At 33.6% G+C, this 17744-nt stretch overlaps 2 pseudogenes; both read left to right on the top strand.

The window, feature by feature from the left end:
• Window positions 1-497: 497 nt before the first annotated feature.
• LOC149540378 (putative serine/threonine-protein kinase PBL8) lies at window positions 498-11769 on the top strand (annotated as a pseudogene).
• A 1461-nt stretch (window positions 11770-13230) lies between these two features.
• The window catches only part of LOC149540377 (ruBisCO large subunit-binding protein subunit beta, chloroplastic-like), a 79371-nt pseudogene continuing 74857 nt past the window's right edge, over window positions 13231-17744 (top strand).

The raw sequence follows: 17744 nt of genomic DNA, 5'->3' as shown, positions 1-17744 counted from the left end.
GGACTCTGGAGAGTCAAGAGAGGACTATATGCCTTTTGATACTGAGGACAACCTTGAGATTCATGTGGCCTCAGAGGAGGATGATTCCCCACAACATGGCTCTAGTTAAAAGAATCATCGAATTGGAAAGGAAGGAGAAATTTTTTTTTACTGAACCTAAATAGGGCCTTGCCACTTCTTTAGATAGGGACTATAATGAAAGGGATGAAGGCATGGATATGGGGGAAGGTAGTGTTGAAGGTGAGGAAGATCTTAGAGAAGGGGAGGGCATGGAGAGAAATAGGGGCAAGAGAAACCTTACCATCAAAATGTCGACAAGAAAAGAGGATGATGTCATGACCTCTTGGGGTTGGAAAAGAGGGAAATTCTCTAATTCTAAGGAGGAAAAATAGAGGATGGGGAAGGAGGGGGTAGGAGGGGACATTAAAAAAAGTGAAAGGGAGGAGTAGGGGCAGGGCTATGAAGAATTTAGAACCAAAAAATACAGATGCTGGATTATGGGCAAGGATAGGAATGTGGTGTGGAGAAACTTTGACACTACTTCTGCTAAAATGGGGATCAATAGAGAATTGATCAAAACTCTGGTCAATGAGAATGAAGAGGACAACATCCAAATAGAAGAGCGGATTGATTTGGCCCTTGTAATTTTTAGTGACACCAGTAAGGAAAATCATCAAATGGATGTCCTCAACAATGCCAAAAATAGGGTGGTGGATAGTTTTTGCACCACTAAATGGATTTTTCATTAAATCCAAGAGCTCAAATATAGAGTGAGCATCCTAGAGAGGAAGAACTACAAACTGAAGAATAGGATAAAAGAGGAAGAAAAGAGCATGGACAAAAGAGTGGAGGATGTGAGGAACAAGGTCCAAATGATGAAGAGCTCAATGCATATTATATTGGAACAAAGCTATAATATTCTCAAAGAGGCTAATGAGAATATTAAGCTACTCATTAACAAAGCGAAGGAGCATAGCACTAGAAAGGAGGAGGACCCTACTCCCCCTAGCACCAAGGACAAGACACTTGATGATAGCTCAAGGAAGCATACTAGCTCCAACATGAAGAAGGAGGACATCCTAGAACCTAACTAGGATCTCTTAGACATGGAAGAGATGACTGGTAGATTGTCAGAGCTAAAAATTAGTGCAATAAAAATTCTGAGAGAAATCAACTGAGCGTCTTGGATTTTTTTCACCAACCTTAACTTTTTATAGGCTTATTCCTTTTTTTTGGGAGGTTGTTTCAATTGGTTTCTTTTAGTTTACTATGTTACTTTAAGTATTCATTTTTTTTAGTTCTTTGTTATGTAAGGGTTTCAAAGCCTTGTTAGAACCTATTTCCTTAATAAAACACATGACAGGGTTTAGGATGCTTCAACCTCTACAACTGCAACTTTGTAACCAACTCTTCTAATGTCAAATTTGTGGAACTTCCACTATCAATGATCACCTTGCAGCATTTTCAATGCATCTTACATCTGGTCTTGAGAAGACTTCTTCTAAGGATAGGTTCCTCATCACTTCCCTTATTACATAAGGTTCTTCTCACCATCAAATTTTCTCCAGCCTTGGGTCCACTTGGTGAAATCTCAATGTCTTCTTGAATCAAAACATCTCTATTACCTTGCCTACTTTTAGAGGATCTACATTTAAAGGATCTATACCCTTCTTTACAACATCTGAAATAGTTATCATGAAAACCACCTCTAGAATAAGAATTACCTCTTCCTCAGTAAGAACTAGTACCTTCTTGGTATGAACTACCACCTTTCCACTTGGTCTTGTCTTTGTCATCATTTTTCCATTTAGATTTTTCTTTATCTTGCATAGAACTGTCATATCTGCCACTTTCACCATAAGATCTACCTCTTCCTCTCTAGAATCTACTACCTCTACCTCTTTGTCTTTGTTTATGCTTCTTTGTCAAGATCTCTTGAGCTTTCAAGGCATATTGCTATGCTTCTTCCACACTTTCCAATTTCACAAAAGGGTGAACCCACAATAATGGGTTCCACTTTAGTGGGATGAACAAAAATGAAAAAAATTGCAAAATGAGAAATTGGGTTTACCATATGTTTGCGCGAACACACTTATTGTGTTCGCGTGAACTTTTTTTAAAATTATGTTCGCGCAAACATGTTTTGTATGTTCGCGCGAACATATGTGATATATATGTTCCCACAAACATGATTTGCATGTTCACGCGAACATGGTAAATGTGTTCGCACGAATGCCATGTTCGCACGAACATGCAAAATACAAAAATTTTAACCTTTTTTTCTTTTTTCTTTTTTTTTTGCTCTTTTGACTGCCATAATTGCAGGAGAATGATCTCCTACTATAAAATAAAAAATTTCAAAATGTGCTGCTCGGAGCAAGCTTTCCAAGGACTATAATTTTATTACATAATTTAATCATTAAGACTTTCAAATATGAGTTTAACTCATTATAGGTTCATTACCGATTAAACATCAACCGACTTTGACACCTCGGGAAAATTAGTAAATTAGGTCAATTTTTTTTGAAAAATATGGAGGCACTGGCTTATTGAGATACCTTTTTATTCAAAAAAAAAAAATGGTTTGTGATAAATTGACTTCAAATGATCTATGTCAAACGGAACGTATGTCTGAATTACGGTTCATGTCACTTCAAAACTTCATAAACTATACAATATTCAACAAAAATAAAACAAACCAAATGAAAACACTGGATATTAATGTTACAAATCCAAATCCAAAAGAATTACTTCATTATCATTTCTAGAAAAAAAGTTATGTGTGTCAAACGGACTGTCACTTTTTAAAATATTGAATTTTATTATGTACCACTTTTTGGAGGAGATAAAAAAAATTGACATAAATAATTTTTTTTTTAGATTAAAAAATATGGTTACAAAGTAGGAACAAAGTACTCAAAATCACTAGTTTATGTCATCTTGAAATTATTTATAGTTTTGGAGATATAGTCACTTGAACGTGACGTTTGTTGCAAAAATATTGATTTCAGTGTCAAAATTGGTCAAAAAGTGGAACCCATTATTGTGGGATCACCCAAAACTTATTTCATCTTGAATTCTAGATCTCAATCTATTTAGATATCTTGCAATTTTCTCAACATCATCATCCACATGCCTAGATCTAATGTCCAATCCATAGAATTCCTCAATATACTCCTTCACAATCATGTCTCTTTGTCTCAAAATTTGCATCTTTCTCAACAAGCTAACATGGTAATCAATAGGAAGGAATTTTTTCTTTACCTTGTTTACCATCTTCATCCAAGTTTTGATTTTTTCCTTTCCTCTCCTTTGTTTATCAGTTTTCAAATGCTCCCACCATAGTGAAGCATGACCTTTCAGCCTAGTAACTGTAATCTTCCCCTTGCTATTATCAAAAGTGTTTTCATACTCAAAGAACTCCATATTAGAGATCCAACACAACACAACATTGGTGTCTAGTTTTCCATCATAAGGAAAAAATTCTACAACAAGCTTCGAATGTGCCCTAGAAAATACTCTCAACAATCTTTCCTCATCTTGATCTTTTTCTAGTTCTAGATTTGGGTTTGGTGCTACTGCTTCATCATCACTCACATCCTCAAGATGTGCTCTTCTCCTCTGGGCTATCTCCACAACATCTAATTTGGCTACAATTTGTCTCAATGCATCTAACACAATGTTATCAAAATTTCCTCTAGCACAAACCATCTTTACAAATCAGGTTTCTGGAAGATCATAACCGTTTGCAAGTTATAGGTCAAATCCATAGATCTGTGACTCTACAACCAAATCTGAATCAGAGTTCTACATGATCCAATCTCCACAAAGACAAACCTCAAGCTTTGATACCACTTGATGCAAGGAGGGCATAGAATAACCAAAGACATACCCAATAATCCAAACCAACCTTGCAGAGTTAACACAATGGAAGCAAACACACAAAAAGAACAACATCATAGAGATAGAGAACAATAGTTTTATTGATTCATGAAATAATCAACATACATGCCCAATTGTAAGGCCTTCCGGGTTATGGCGAGGTACAAAAATATGTTTTAGATCCAAGATCTAGCTTCAAATTCACACTTGCAGACACATGCAAAAAAATTTCCAAACCTTCCAATTCATCCCTAACTCTAAGCCTAAACACCCTATTTATATTTTCCAAAATGGCTTACAAAACATTCTAGAACATTAAAAAATAGAAAGGCTTACCCAAAGATGGTCTGCACACATCCCAAGACAAGATCTTATCATAAATTTTGTGATCAAAATTAATCCCACAAGTTGGCTCCCATCAAAATGAAAAAAACTCATTGAAAATGTTGATACTCGACATCAACAAGAATACTCGACATACACTGGATAATTCGACACGTGAAGGATAGCTCGGAGCACACTGTGAAACTCAGCACACACTGTAGAGTGAGATGGGATAACATGCTAACCCAAGTGTTAAAATGACATGGGATAACTTCAACTCGACTTATACTATAAAATTACTTGCACTCAACAATTACTGCAACTCGGCAATGACTGTAACTCAACAATAGCTGGTAGAATGAACACAAATGAGCAAGATAACATGTCAACCTAGGATGCTCTTGCATCATGACTAGCTAGCACAATTTCCCTATACTCTACCTCTATAGATGATTATGTGTGAGCATGCTTATTCTTGCAAGACCATCTGATAGGACAAGAACCAAGATAGAAAACAAATCTAGAAGTAGATTTGTGACCATCAATATCACCAACCCAATCTGAGTTTATATAAGCAACAATGGGTGGATCCCCTAATGTCTAGTGAATGTCATAACATGTAGTACCCCAGATATACCTCAAGATACATTTGGAAGTTTTCTAATGACTCTCATGTGGATCATGTGAGAAGCTAGAGACAAGTTCAACTGAAAAGGAATTATCTATTGAGTTAATGGGTGTTGCACACATTGCATAATATTGTTTATATTGTATTATTTTATTTTATTATGTAATGTTGTATCTAAGAGCACCTAGATGGATTTGCAACATGTAAAGATTTCCATGGGATATACTCAATGAGTTGTATTCTAACATTGTGAAAATATTTCATGTAATTATTTAATATTGGGGAAAATAATTAAATTTTTAATATTAAATGTAGGGTCAATGGGTTAGGTACCACATGGTTTTAGCACATGATTTATGTAATATCACTTGGTGGGTTTGTGGGACTTGCTACTACATAAGTAGACACAAGGGTAGTTCTAGAGATAAGAAGAAGGTAAAAAAGAAAGAGTCAAGCAGCACAAGGCTTGATAGGTTAGCCAAGGGAGCATTTGTGAAGGTTAGAAGCATGGGATGGGATGTATGGATTCATTCTTGTTCATATGGATTGCTCAGTTGTGGCTACAGTTTTGATGGCTTCCATGGTTGTATTGCTATGGTATTTTTTCTGAATAATACATGGTGATGGATGCTTTTGGAGGCTAGGTTTTTATGGTGATGGATGCTTTTGGAGGCTGGGTTTTTCCCTCAATGAGGGTTTCATAGGGTATGTTTTGTGTCACAATTTTGTGGGTATGTCATCTATTCTCTTGCATGTGGATTTTAATGACATATTCATTTTAGATCTATTCTTTATTGCAAGTTTCCTTTCAAGTGACATCAGAGCTATGGTTGTGTTGTTGTAACCCTAGATTGAATCCATGAGAATGCATGAGAGGACAATAGAAAGGGAAAGATATATGAGTTGTTTATTGTAGATTTGGGATTTTGGGTTTGTTATTATGATGGGATGTTGGTAGATTTTGGACATGTGAAATTGTTGGACAAAAATATTTTTTGGATGTTTCATTTAAATGAGGATTTTAGGGGGAAACTTGCAGAAATGACCTCCTGGGAAAAAATAAACCTCACCATTGGATCCAAGTTGATGTTTCCATAAATTTTGATATATAATATGCCCTAGTTTGGCCATATTCAGAGGGAATGAAAGAATTTTTTACTTTCATCTTGTGATGACAGTCATATTTAATCCTATCAGAATTTTTGTCAAAAAAAATTATAGTAAAAATGGTAAAAAGACTGTCATAGTAAAACAACCATAACTTTCTCTGAAGATATTGGATTTTAGACTTCTTACAAGCATTGGAACGATAATTCAGAGCACTACAAGTTGGTGTATATTTGGTTATGTGATTTTGACATTTTGTTAGGTTTTAAGAGCCCAAAAAGTGGATGCTATTTATTTTGAGCACATATTATGGAATAACTTGGGAATATAGAGTCATATTTTGGATTTTGAGTAGTCAACGAAAAGATCTTGGAGAGAACTACACATTGGTTCAAATTTGCTACGAGTTGGACATATTGAGAGTCAGATGCTCAATTCAGGGATGTGATCATGGTGCCATAGATTTTGGCATAACATGATTAGATATATAGGTACATCCTTGATTTTCATTGGTTTGGATTCCTAATTTGGTTATGGTGGTATATCTTCTTGGTTGAGGATAATGGTTATTTGGTTTCTTTTGAAGAGCTCATGATGTGCACATTGAGTTCTTTGATAGTTTGATGCCTTGGTTGATTCTCATGGTTAGAGGTTGATTTTTTTATCATGATGTCACAGATAGCTTGGAGACAGCTTAGTGGGAGCTTGTGATAGTGATGAAGTGATAGTGTAGGATTAGTTTTTGATTTGGTTTGTATCTTCTTGGTTTGGAGATCTTGGTTTTTCTTGGTATTGACACTTTGGTTGTGTGCATAGACCTATAGGATCTTCATGTAGGAGATGGATTTTATGATGCCGAGGGTGACTCGGTACCATAGTTGAGTGGGAGATCTTGGAATTGATATATTTATTGAGTGTTTGAAGATGTTGGAGGTTTGTCTTAGATCCTATTTCTACAAAAGCATCTTTAAAATTTGCATGGTGCACTTGTTATCTTCATGGTGTGTGGAGATAATTCTTCATGGTATGTGGAGATGGTTTTTCTTCATGGTGTGTGGAGATGGTTGCATCTTGAGGACTAATGGGGTTCTTGGTAAAGGTGTGGTTTATGCTTTTATTTGACATGTTATCCTTGGTGTGATGATGGTTTCATTATTTTATGTCATGGAATACTCTTGATACATGTTTAGATTTTTGACATGTTATAATATGTTCATATGGAGCATGTTATCTCTTTGGTTGAGATGGTTAGACCATGTTATCATATTTATGTTTTGAGGCCATATTTGGAACTTTGATGATGATCTTGGTTTAGTTTCTTGGTATTGAGTACATTGAGAGGTATAGCCCATTATTTCTCTCAGGTGCATTATATTTATGCTTGTCTTTCATGGATATGGATCTTTAGCTATAGTACATGAGTTAGTTCTAGAGGGTTCATTTGAGAGATTGTTTAGCATTAGTTATCTCCATTTGCATATGTTGTTATTCTAGTTGTGTTTGGGAGATGATTTTATAGTGGGTATAATCCTTGGATTAGAAATGGTTATTCTTTTGTTTAGGAATGGTTTATTAGTTTGATCTTCTTGTGAGAGACTTACATCCATGATTAGTTATATGGTATGGTTTTGGGTGTTGTTGAGGCTTATTTTTGGGGTTTTATGGAGGAGTTCATACTTATACAGTTTACATCTAGAGGCATGTGTGGAAGGACATGATATAGGTTATGATTTGCATGATTTCTCTTTAGTCTTGGTTATCTTCCTAGATGTTTGGTTTTTCTTACATTGTGTTTGAGATTGGTTGGAGATTGTGATAACTAGTTTGTGCTCATATATGTCATGTGAGAGATGACATGGTTATTCCTTTATCTCTTTCCTTTTTTGGTTGTGGAGAACTTGGGAGAGTGTTAGAGACTTGTTATAAGAATTGTTCTTGTAGGTTATTGGTTTATGTGTTGTGTATGTCCTTGAAACTACGTGGATTCACTTCTTTGAGATGTTCTAAGTGGATTGGTTATAGATTTGACATTATCTTTTGTAGTGGGAACTTCTTGGTAGATATAAGATAGGTATTTCTATTGAAGCTTGTGATTGCAAGTTACAAATTAGATATGTTGATGATGTGAGATTCACTTGGTATACCTTTGCAAGTATGGATAGTTGGATGGATTTGACACTTGCTCTGGGTGCTATTTCAGAAATGGATATTTCAACAACTATGGATACATGTGATTACCTTTGGATTAGGTTTTTTGTGCTTGGAATTTTAGTTGGTATAGGATTTTATTATTTTCTAATGCAACATGTTGGGTGGCTTTCTCTTTGGATGGCCTCTATGTATGTTTGGTGTCAGTGACATAATAGGAGGTGAGATCATTCATGTTTGAGATGCTAGATACTTTAATTTTTTTGCGTGTACCAAGATGGAGCACATGGTGTACTTTGATCCATGATGGTGGATGTGCTAGGAGGGAGATTGTTCACTTGTTCATTTATGTGGCTACAAATTGACCCTATGCAATATATACAACAAGTGGGAGATTGTTGAGATAATGGGCATTGCATACATTGCATAATATTGTTTATATTGTATTATATTATTTTATTATGTAATAATGTATCTAAGAGCACCTAGATGGATGTGCAACATGTAAAGATTCCCATCAGATATACTTAATGAGTTGTATTGTAACATTGTGATAATATTTCATGTAATTATTTAGTATTGGGGAAATAATTAAATTTTCAATATTAAATGCGAGGTCAATGGGATAGGTAGCACATGGTTTTAGCACATGATTTATGTAATACCACTTGGTGGTTTTGTGAGAGTTGCTATTATATAAGTAGACACAATAGTAGTTGTAGAGATAAGAAGAAGGCGAAAAAGAAAGAGTCAAGCAATACAAGGCTTGACAAGTTAGCTAAGGGAACATTTGTGAAGGTTAGAAGCATGGCATGGGATGTGTGGATTCATGATTGTTCACATGGATTCCTCAGTTGTGGCTATGGCTTTGAAGGATTCCATGGTTGTATTGCTATGGTATTTTTGCTGAATAATACATGGTCATGGATGCTTTTGGAGGTTGGGTTTTTTTCCTCAATGAGGGTTTCCCAGGGTATATCTTGCCTCACAATTTTGTGGGTATGTTGTCTATTCTCTTGCATGTGGATTTTAACTACACATTCATTTGATATCTATTATGGGTTATTTGGATTTTAACTTTTGCTAGAGTATTTCTATCACATCTAAAGATTGAACAACCTGTAGGCCCAAAAAATAGTGCAGAAGTCCAAGGTTTGTCATTTGAAATTGCTCTCTCAAAGCTCACTAAGAACTTTGAATCATGGAGGATTAGCTATATGTAATGATGAGATCATCTACATAAAGCACGAGTATCAATAAGTCAGCCCCATAATGTTGAATGTATAGGGTAGGATCAAAATGACACCAAGTGAACTGTGAAGCAAACAAGAAGGAATCCATCTTCTCATACCAAGCTCGAGGGGCTTATTTGAGACTGTATAAAGTCCTCTAAAGCCTGCATACCAAAGAAGAGTCCTACACAAAACCATAAGGTTGCTCCATACACTAATACATTTGACCCCATTTTTAGACCAAAATTTTTGACCATCTAATAAAATGGGATCAAATTGGTCAGAATATGCAAGGAAACATATCTTATTTTTTTAAATACATGCCATGTTGGTCAAAATTTTGACCAACACGAGCTTAATATGTAAAAAGGGCAATTTTGGCCCATTATCATTGTATTATTGAGGACACATGCATGGGAGAGTCAAGGGTTTTCTATGTTGTCAAAGAAATTCATGCTATTGTTGAGCAAGGAAATGATCAACTAAAAATAGAAGACAAGATCGATAAAACTACAAAATTCATGCTATTGCAGAGCAAGGAAATGATCAACTAATAGTAGATCAAAGACAAGCTCGGTAACACTATCCTATTCTCGATAAAACTACACTATTTAGAACACTATTCTCTTTTTTTAACTAAATATTAATTTTAGAAAACTACATTCTCACTTAATCATATTTGGTTGGTTACAGGCATAAGTCATTTTGCTGGGGTAGTTGAGTCATTTTCATTTGGTGAAACTCATTGGCTATTGCTGTGATGATGAAAATAGACTACTAGTTTATGAGTTTATGGCTAAAGGAAGTCTTGAAAATCATCTATTTTGAAGTAAATATTTGCTTCCTATTTCTTCTTAAATTTTCTTTAACCTTAATCAATTTTCAATCATAGACCTTTTTTGTTCCCTGGAGCAAGTTTCGAGTGTGGACTACAAAGTAATCTTGGGATAAAAACTTGAAAGTTGAAACCCTTGGCAAACTTGGAAATTCTTTAACATGAGCTAAAATCTATTTAGTGATTGAGAAATTTTGGTGCTAGAGTTATCAGAGGGTATGCGTTGATGCATTTAATTATGCTAATATATAAGTTATAGTTGTTTGAAATAATGGTTTTCATACCTTGCAACAGTTTTAAACTTTAAGATGGTATTATTTTGGATATCATGCCTATTTGATATCATTTTTTGGCTTGCATTATTATTTTATAATGCTAGTTGAATTTGGTTTTATCTCATTGTTGACTGGTGGCATTTGAAATTAGGTACCACTAGTTTTAGGTTGGACTAACATGGGGTCATTTAACATAGCTTTCATTGTTATGAGCCTATTCACTCGATAAGAGCAAACAGGAATCACTATGACCCATAGAAAACCATTTTTATTGCAGTCTCCATTTTGCTAAGTTGGTTGATAGTTGTAATTATATCCTATATAATGAAAATGAAAATAATTTTTGAACAAATCAAGAATTTGATTGCAGTTGTATGTATAATTTCCCTTTACTTTCGTGAACTGAGTCTCAATATATAAGTTTTAAAATAACCTAGTTAGGGAATTTATTGATGTTATATGTTTCTTTTTGGTTGTTTGTTTGGTGATTCTTATAGAGATGTCTGTTCCACTTTCTTGGTAAAAAAGAATGAAGATATTACTTGGGGCTGCGAAAGGATTAGCTTTTCTTCATTGTGCAGAGAAACCAGTTATCTATCGTGATTTTAAGATATCAAATATTCTACTCGAAAATGTTAGTATTTTCAGATATATTTTAACTGCAAATATGAACTATATTTTAGTTGCTATGTTTTGAAGCAATAGTAAAGGACTAGTTGGAAAATATCTGCTAAACAAATCTAGGAAGTAGATTCACATTAGTCCCACTTGAACCATATGCCAATGAAACCTCTTGCTTATCTTGCTATTTTTCTAATGAAGGATTATGTGGCAAAGCTTTTAGACTTTGGTCTTGCTAAAGATGGACTAGAAGGTGATCAGACTCATGTTTCAACTCATGTCATGGGAACATATGGTTACGCAGCTCCTAAGTATGTTATGACTGGTATGCTTGTAGGATAGTAATATTCTACATTTAGTTACACATTATGCACATTGTATGTGCAATATCTATTTATTTTATTTCACTTATCATTACAATTGGGTTTACCAAGTTAATTAATTTTCTTTCTTAACTTAAAATGTTTTCACGAAAGCTTGAATCACTTACCTGCTACTACCTAGTGATTTCTATACTTTTTAATAAATAGGTCATTTGACAGACAAGAGTGACATATACTACTTTGGTGTAGTGTTACTTGGTATTCTTACTGGTAGATGGTCAATGGATAATACAACCTAGCTGAGTGGGCTCATCCATTTCTTAATGACAAAAGGAAGTTGATGCAAATACTTGACCCTCGACTAGAGGGAGAATATTTTGTTAAAGGAGCTTAGAAAGTTGCAAACTTGGCCTATCACCGTCTTAGCCAAAATCCTAAATCTAGACCCCTCATGAAAGATGCTGTTGAAATATTGGAACCTCTCCAATTTTCTAATAATTTGTCAAATGTATCTTTAATATACATTGTGGATAATAGTTTGACTACATGTGAGATTCATCATCAGTCAAATAAAAATGGTAACTTAGCAAATGCCTCTTAGATTGTCATAATGATTAACACTAGAAACAGAGTTTTGGAAGAACAATCCTTATTTGCAGAAAAATCTTTAAAGCATCCAGATAGAGAACTGTCACTATATGTGACTATATAATATGGAGATGAAGTTCATCTGTTATTAGCTGAAATCATATTCATCTGTTATCATACAAAATCATTAAGCTCTCTGTTGGATAACATAAATTAGCTAGAATCCATTCAATTCAATCATTCCAGTGACATAATAACATTGTTGTGTTTTTCCTTTGAAACTTCTTTTGTTTTTCAATCTTACACTTGACACATATGCATTGTATTTCACAAAAACTCTTTAGAATTTTGATCTTCTGTATTTTATACACAACATTGTGTAACAAGTTCACTCAGAAATCTACATTCACATGCCTACAATTTTTAATCTTTTTGAATACTGAACTGATATTTCTCAAAGTTTCATCTCACATACTCAATATCATAAAAATGGAAATTTATATTATATGAGACACATGCATCACCTTCAAATTTAATTTGAAATTTATAATATTAGTTGTCTGTTTTGAACCGCATGTAGTTATAACTGCTCTGGCTTCTCCAAACAATAAGTTCATAAGGATTAAATGTGAAAGGTAAAGCTTTTTCTTCTGTGTATATAAATTCTTGTGTATTTGGATTTTTTTAATTTTTTTAATTACTATGAAATTTATCTTACATGTAATTGCCTCACTACATATTTCACATTTCTGATCATTGGATTTATAGCCTATAATCTCACATGGAAAATATTTGAAAGGTAAAGCTTGTGTTTTTTTCTCTATATATATTCTTGTATGTTTCATAATCTTGACAATTACTGTGGTGTTTCATATTTTTAGGTCACTAAAATGTAGAAACCAACAAAAAAAGTTGAGGGGAGTAGCTCTGAGGAGGATGAGAGCTCAGAAGAAAGCAACGAGGAGCCAAAGGCCAAGAAAGGCATTAAGGTATAAGAACATGCCTTCCTTTACCTATGATCATTTACATCTGTGTTAATTTCTGAAGAGATTCTTCATATTATGAATAAGATTGGAATTTGAAACCTATGTTTATTTTCTTGTAAATTTTATTGAATTATGTTATAAATTTCATCAAAATTAGAGCAAGCTGTTTGAGTGATCCAATATGTTTTATCTTATGCAATTCTAGAAGAAAACATTCCTTAGTTATTCCTTTTGATTCGGCTTAGATATAATTTTGATTTTGTTTCTTATCAGTGGTTGCAATGGTTGTATGTGAGATATGTATTTTAATGTTTGAGATATATTCTTGGATATAGTTGTATTTTTTTCTATTCTTGAAACTTGCCAAAGTAAAATGCTTTTCCCATTTTTTATGGTTATTTTTTTTTAATCATTGCATGCCTAGTCAGTAATGATCTTTCCTTGATTGTATTTTTGTAGTAAGTGTTGAGAATAATTATGAAGTTGGAAATATGATTGTAGTGGCCTTGTGTAAAGTTGGTAGGAAAGGTATAGTAACTCTTGAAGAAGGAAAATGTGCAAAAAATAATTTATATGTTGTACAGGGAATGCAATTCGACCGTGGATATATTTCCCCATACTTTGTAACAGAAAATGAGAAGATGATAGCAGAGTATGAGAATTTTAAGGTAACTAATATATGGATCAAAATCATTTTTACCATTTTTAGCCTATTTTGAAAATGAGCACTTATCCTTTAGCTATTGTAAGAGAGTGGTTGGACATGTATTAGGAATCAGACAACTTTATGTAGAAATGAATTTATTTTGCTTTACAACCTGCAACTCTTGTTGGTTGATAAGAAAATAACAAATGCAAGAGATATGATTGGAATATTGGAGGATGTAACTTGTGGTGGTTATCTTATCTTAATAATTGCTAAAGACACTGATCAAGAAGCCCGGGCTACCCTTGTTTTCAAAAGACTTCGAGGTGCACTAAAGATTGCTGCTTTAAAAGCTCCTAGATTTGGAGAAAGGAAAAGTCAGTATTTGGATGACATTGTCATGTTGACTAGAGGTATTATTTAGTAGTATGATTATCAAGTGAACCTTGAATTTTTGTCTCTTAATCATTTATCATGGAAATTTTCTATCCAATGTTAATTATGTTGGTCAGTTTGTCATAGGCCATAATGAAGTAGCCTTTTCAATATTTTGAACAAGAGTATAAATTGAGTGCAAAAAGTAAGTTGTCAGCTTAGGATTATGTCATTACAAAGTTCATTCTCCTAATATGTTATTCAGTAATATAGACAACTATAAACATCTAAACCATGTATTCTAATGCAGGCACTGTCACTAGAGATGAAGTGGGGCTAGCCCTTGACACTGTTGGGAATGTGGTTTTGGGAACTGCTACCAAGATAGTGCTAACAAAAGATTCAACAACAATAGTTAGTGATGGAATGACTTAGGAGACTGCTGAGAGAAGAGTTAATAAAGTTAGGAGCATGATTGAGGTATGTCTTCTTGTCTATGTGTGCGTTCTTCAGGCCTTAAAATGGACTATTAGTCTTATGCTTTGTAATTAGAGCACTAGTTTTATTCTTTATGTTATTTCTCCTTTGTTTGCACCTAGTATCTCATCATGGTTAACACTTTGTCTTTTTTTGAGCATATCAATATATTGGCAAAGAATAACTCATTAAAGAATTGTGCTATTGCCAACCGAGCTTGTAGAATGTATTTGACAATTGAATATTTTCTTTATTTCCAAGTTTTTGAACAAGATTATGAGAAAGAAAAATTGAATGAAAGGATTTCTAAACTATCTGGGGGAGTTTTAGTTATATAGGTGAAGTTATTGAAATGTGTCTAGTCTTCTATAGTGTTTCACTGTTAAATACTTCTCTGAGTAATAGATAAATTTTATCAATGTATATCATTCATTAAGATGAGCTTTATTGTGCCTATATCATTATGATAATAAATAAGCATGAGCCAAGTTAGGTGATGGATGATAAGAAGTATGATTGACAGGTAGGAGCACAAATAGAGATAGAGTTGAAGGAAAAGAAGTTATGAGTGGAGGATGCTTTGAATGCGACAAAAGTATGGTAGTCTTCTCTATAAATAACTTTGTCATTTGATACAAATGCATAAAACTTCCATGTGAATTCCTATGCTAGAAAAAAAAAACTATTAATCCATTTGTGTATGGAATGACAAAGTCTTTTGTCTACTATTCTCCAATGGTGTAAAGAGGACTAATTCTTTTGTCTACTATCCTTTGATCCTCCCTCATAGAATGAAAAATTAATTGAAGTTATATTAATTGTATTGGAGAAAGTCACTAATTAATTTCTATAAATAGGGAGTTGTTGAAGAGGGCATTTTTGTTGGTGGAGGGTGTGCTCTTTTGAGTCTTGCTACAAAGGTTGATGTTGTTAGAGATACATTTGAAAATGAGGAACATAAGGTAGCTTAATTTTGTGTTTGCTACATGAGCAAGTATGGTTGGCATGGAAGTGGCTTTATAATCCTTAATGGATATGTAGATAATGCTTTGTCATATAAGACTTAGCTCTGCAATATGTTTGTAACATCTGGCTCTAAAATTTGCTGGTTCTTTGGTGTTTGCTAATTCATGCAGGTATTGTTAAATGAGATTTGAGCTACCTGATGAAACTAATTGCAAAGAATGTAGGAGTAAATGGAAGTGTTGTAGTTGAAAATGTTATTACAACTCCTGAGAAATTGTTGAATAGAATCAAGTATATTTAAACTCAATTCTTTCACAGCTATTCAATAGAATCTTGTTGATTTAAGCTCTTTTGCCTAGGTATATCCTGTTCAATTTCATTGGACATCAGCCTAAATGCAAACAACCCTTTCTAGTCCTTATGAAGCCTATTGAATTTAAGTAAATTGACATTGTGCTTGGGTGTACAATCTTATTCAATTTCACTAGATGTCGTAGTGGATGCAAATAGCTCTTTCTAGTTTTCATGGTAGTAAAATGATAGCCCTATCCTTGTCTTTTTATAGGTCCTTTCCAATGATAATCTCAATTATGGATACAATGTTGCTACAAGTGGTTATGAAGATTTGATGGCTGTAGGAATTATTGATCCAACTAAGGTAAGAGGGTATATTCATTTGATGTAATTTATTTTTATTTTTTTAATTTCCTAATTGGTGAAATGAATGCAAATTAGTGTCATTTAATTCCTTGCAAATATGGTTTATCAGGATGTTCATTGACTATGTATTTGCATAGTGCCCTTGTTATAAAGAAAGAAGGAAAATGCAGGCCTAAGTTGGATGTGATGCCAATTGTCTTAGGCCCTCTACCCTTTTAGAATTATGATGTGTATTGTACATAGGTAGGGATTATACTATATCATATTGAAATTGAATGAATACCAATATCTATCATAATATGACAGGCAACTAGTTGCTTGCAAATTGTTAGGAAGCTCACTAAGATAAATTGGTCACTGCAGTCAGAAAAACATAACTACTGCAATGCCATTTTTGTTGAAAATAGGGTTATTTACCATGTATGTTAGTTTACAATTCTATAAATAATGCACCACCTTAGTGGTTTTTTTTTCTTTGAAATATACCTTATCAAAAGTTAACTCAAACTTAACACAAATTGAAACAATTAATAGGAAAATCAAATACTGTCCAATATGTCTTCTCAGAATTTGTTTTACAAGAAGATAATCCAATGGTAATAACATAAAATTAGTTCTTCTCTAACATCTACTTCAGTTTCAAGAATCTATGCATGACATGAATATCGAATAGTATTTTGAAATCAATACTTCTAGGTCTTGTTATTCAAACGTAAGAAAAAATAATCTTAGTTCCATTTAAGCATTAGAACCCCTGACTTTTTTGTTTGGAACAAGAAATATTCCTAAGAAATAGACTTGCATGTGCAATCGTGTTATGAAATGAACTTCAGGAAATGTAATTTTTATAATTGAACATGCATAGCCATATATGATTTCTAAAAGCTTAATCTCTTCCAAGTTATATGCAAGTTCCCTAGCTTCATACTCTGGAGTAAGTGTCAGATAGGGCCAGTAGTAGGAGGAAAGGATGTATAATCCATTACATTTAAAATTTCACCCTCTTTATTGGTTCATATATTATATATATATGGGTCAATGAGTTTGACTCAAAAAATGTACAGTTGAATCCTGATAGCAATATCACAATTTGACTTGTTGTGGAAAATATCTTAGGATTATCTATTGATGAGCTCAAGGGGCTTTCTAATAAATGGTTCATAAGGCACAACACTTATTGTAGGTTTTGCAAATGGGATTGCAAGTAGTGTGGTTTAAACCTTGGAGAAACTCCATAGTTAAGCCTACTTGAGCTAGAGTAGTACTGGAATGGGTGAGCCTTTGAGGAAGTCATGGTGCTTCACCTTTGTGAGCACTACCTAGATGCAATGAGTGCTAAGTGTTCCATTTATTCTCATGAGAAATGAGTTTGTGTGAAATACTATGCATGAATCATGGTTCAATGAGTTTGACTCAAAAAATACACTATTGAATCTTGATAGCAATATTAGAATTTGACTTGCTGTGGAAAATATCTCCTACTTATCAAAGATTTATGTGTCTTAAGTTTTAACATATTACTTCAATAATAAATACACCTTCAAAGTTTATAGTTTAGAAAATTTTGTATTTCAACATTTTGTGGTTTTGGCCTGATATAAGACAATTATTGAAAACAATAAGGTTTTTATATTTCCAATTATTTATCATAAAACCACTTCCCAATTGAGG

The sequence above is a fragment of the Cupressus sempervirens genome, chromosome 9 (genome assembly GCF_028749045.1).
Source record: "Cupressus sempervirens isolate cs-2001-9-10 chromosome 9, ASM2874904v1, whole genome shotgun sequence".
Lineage (NCBI taxonomy): Eukaryota > Viridiplantae > Streptophyta > Pinopsida > Cupressales > Cupressaceae > Cupressus > Cupressus sempervirens.
Note: the sequence above shows the minus strand (reverse complement) of the source record. Positions and strands in the feature narration are given on the sequence as shown.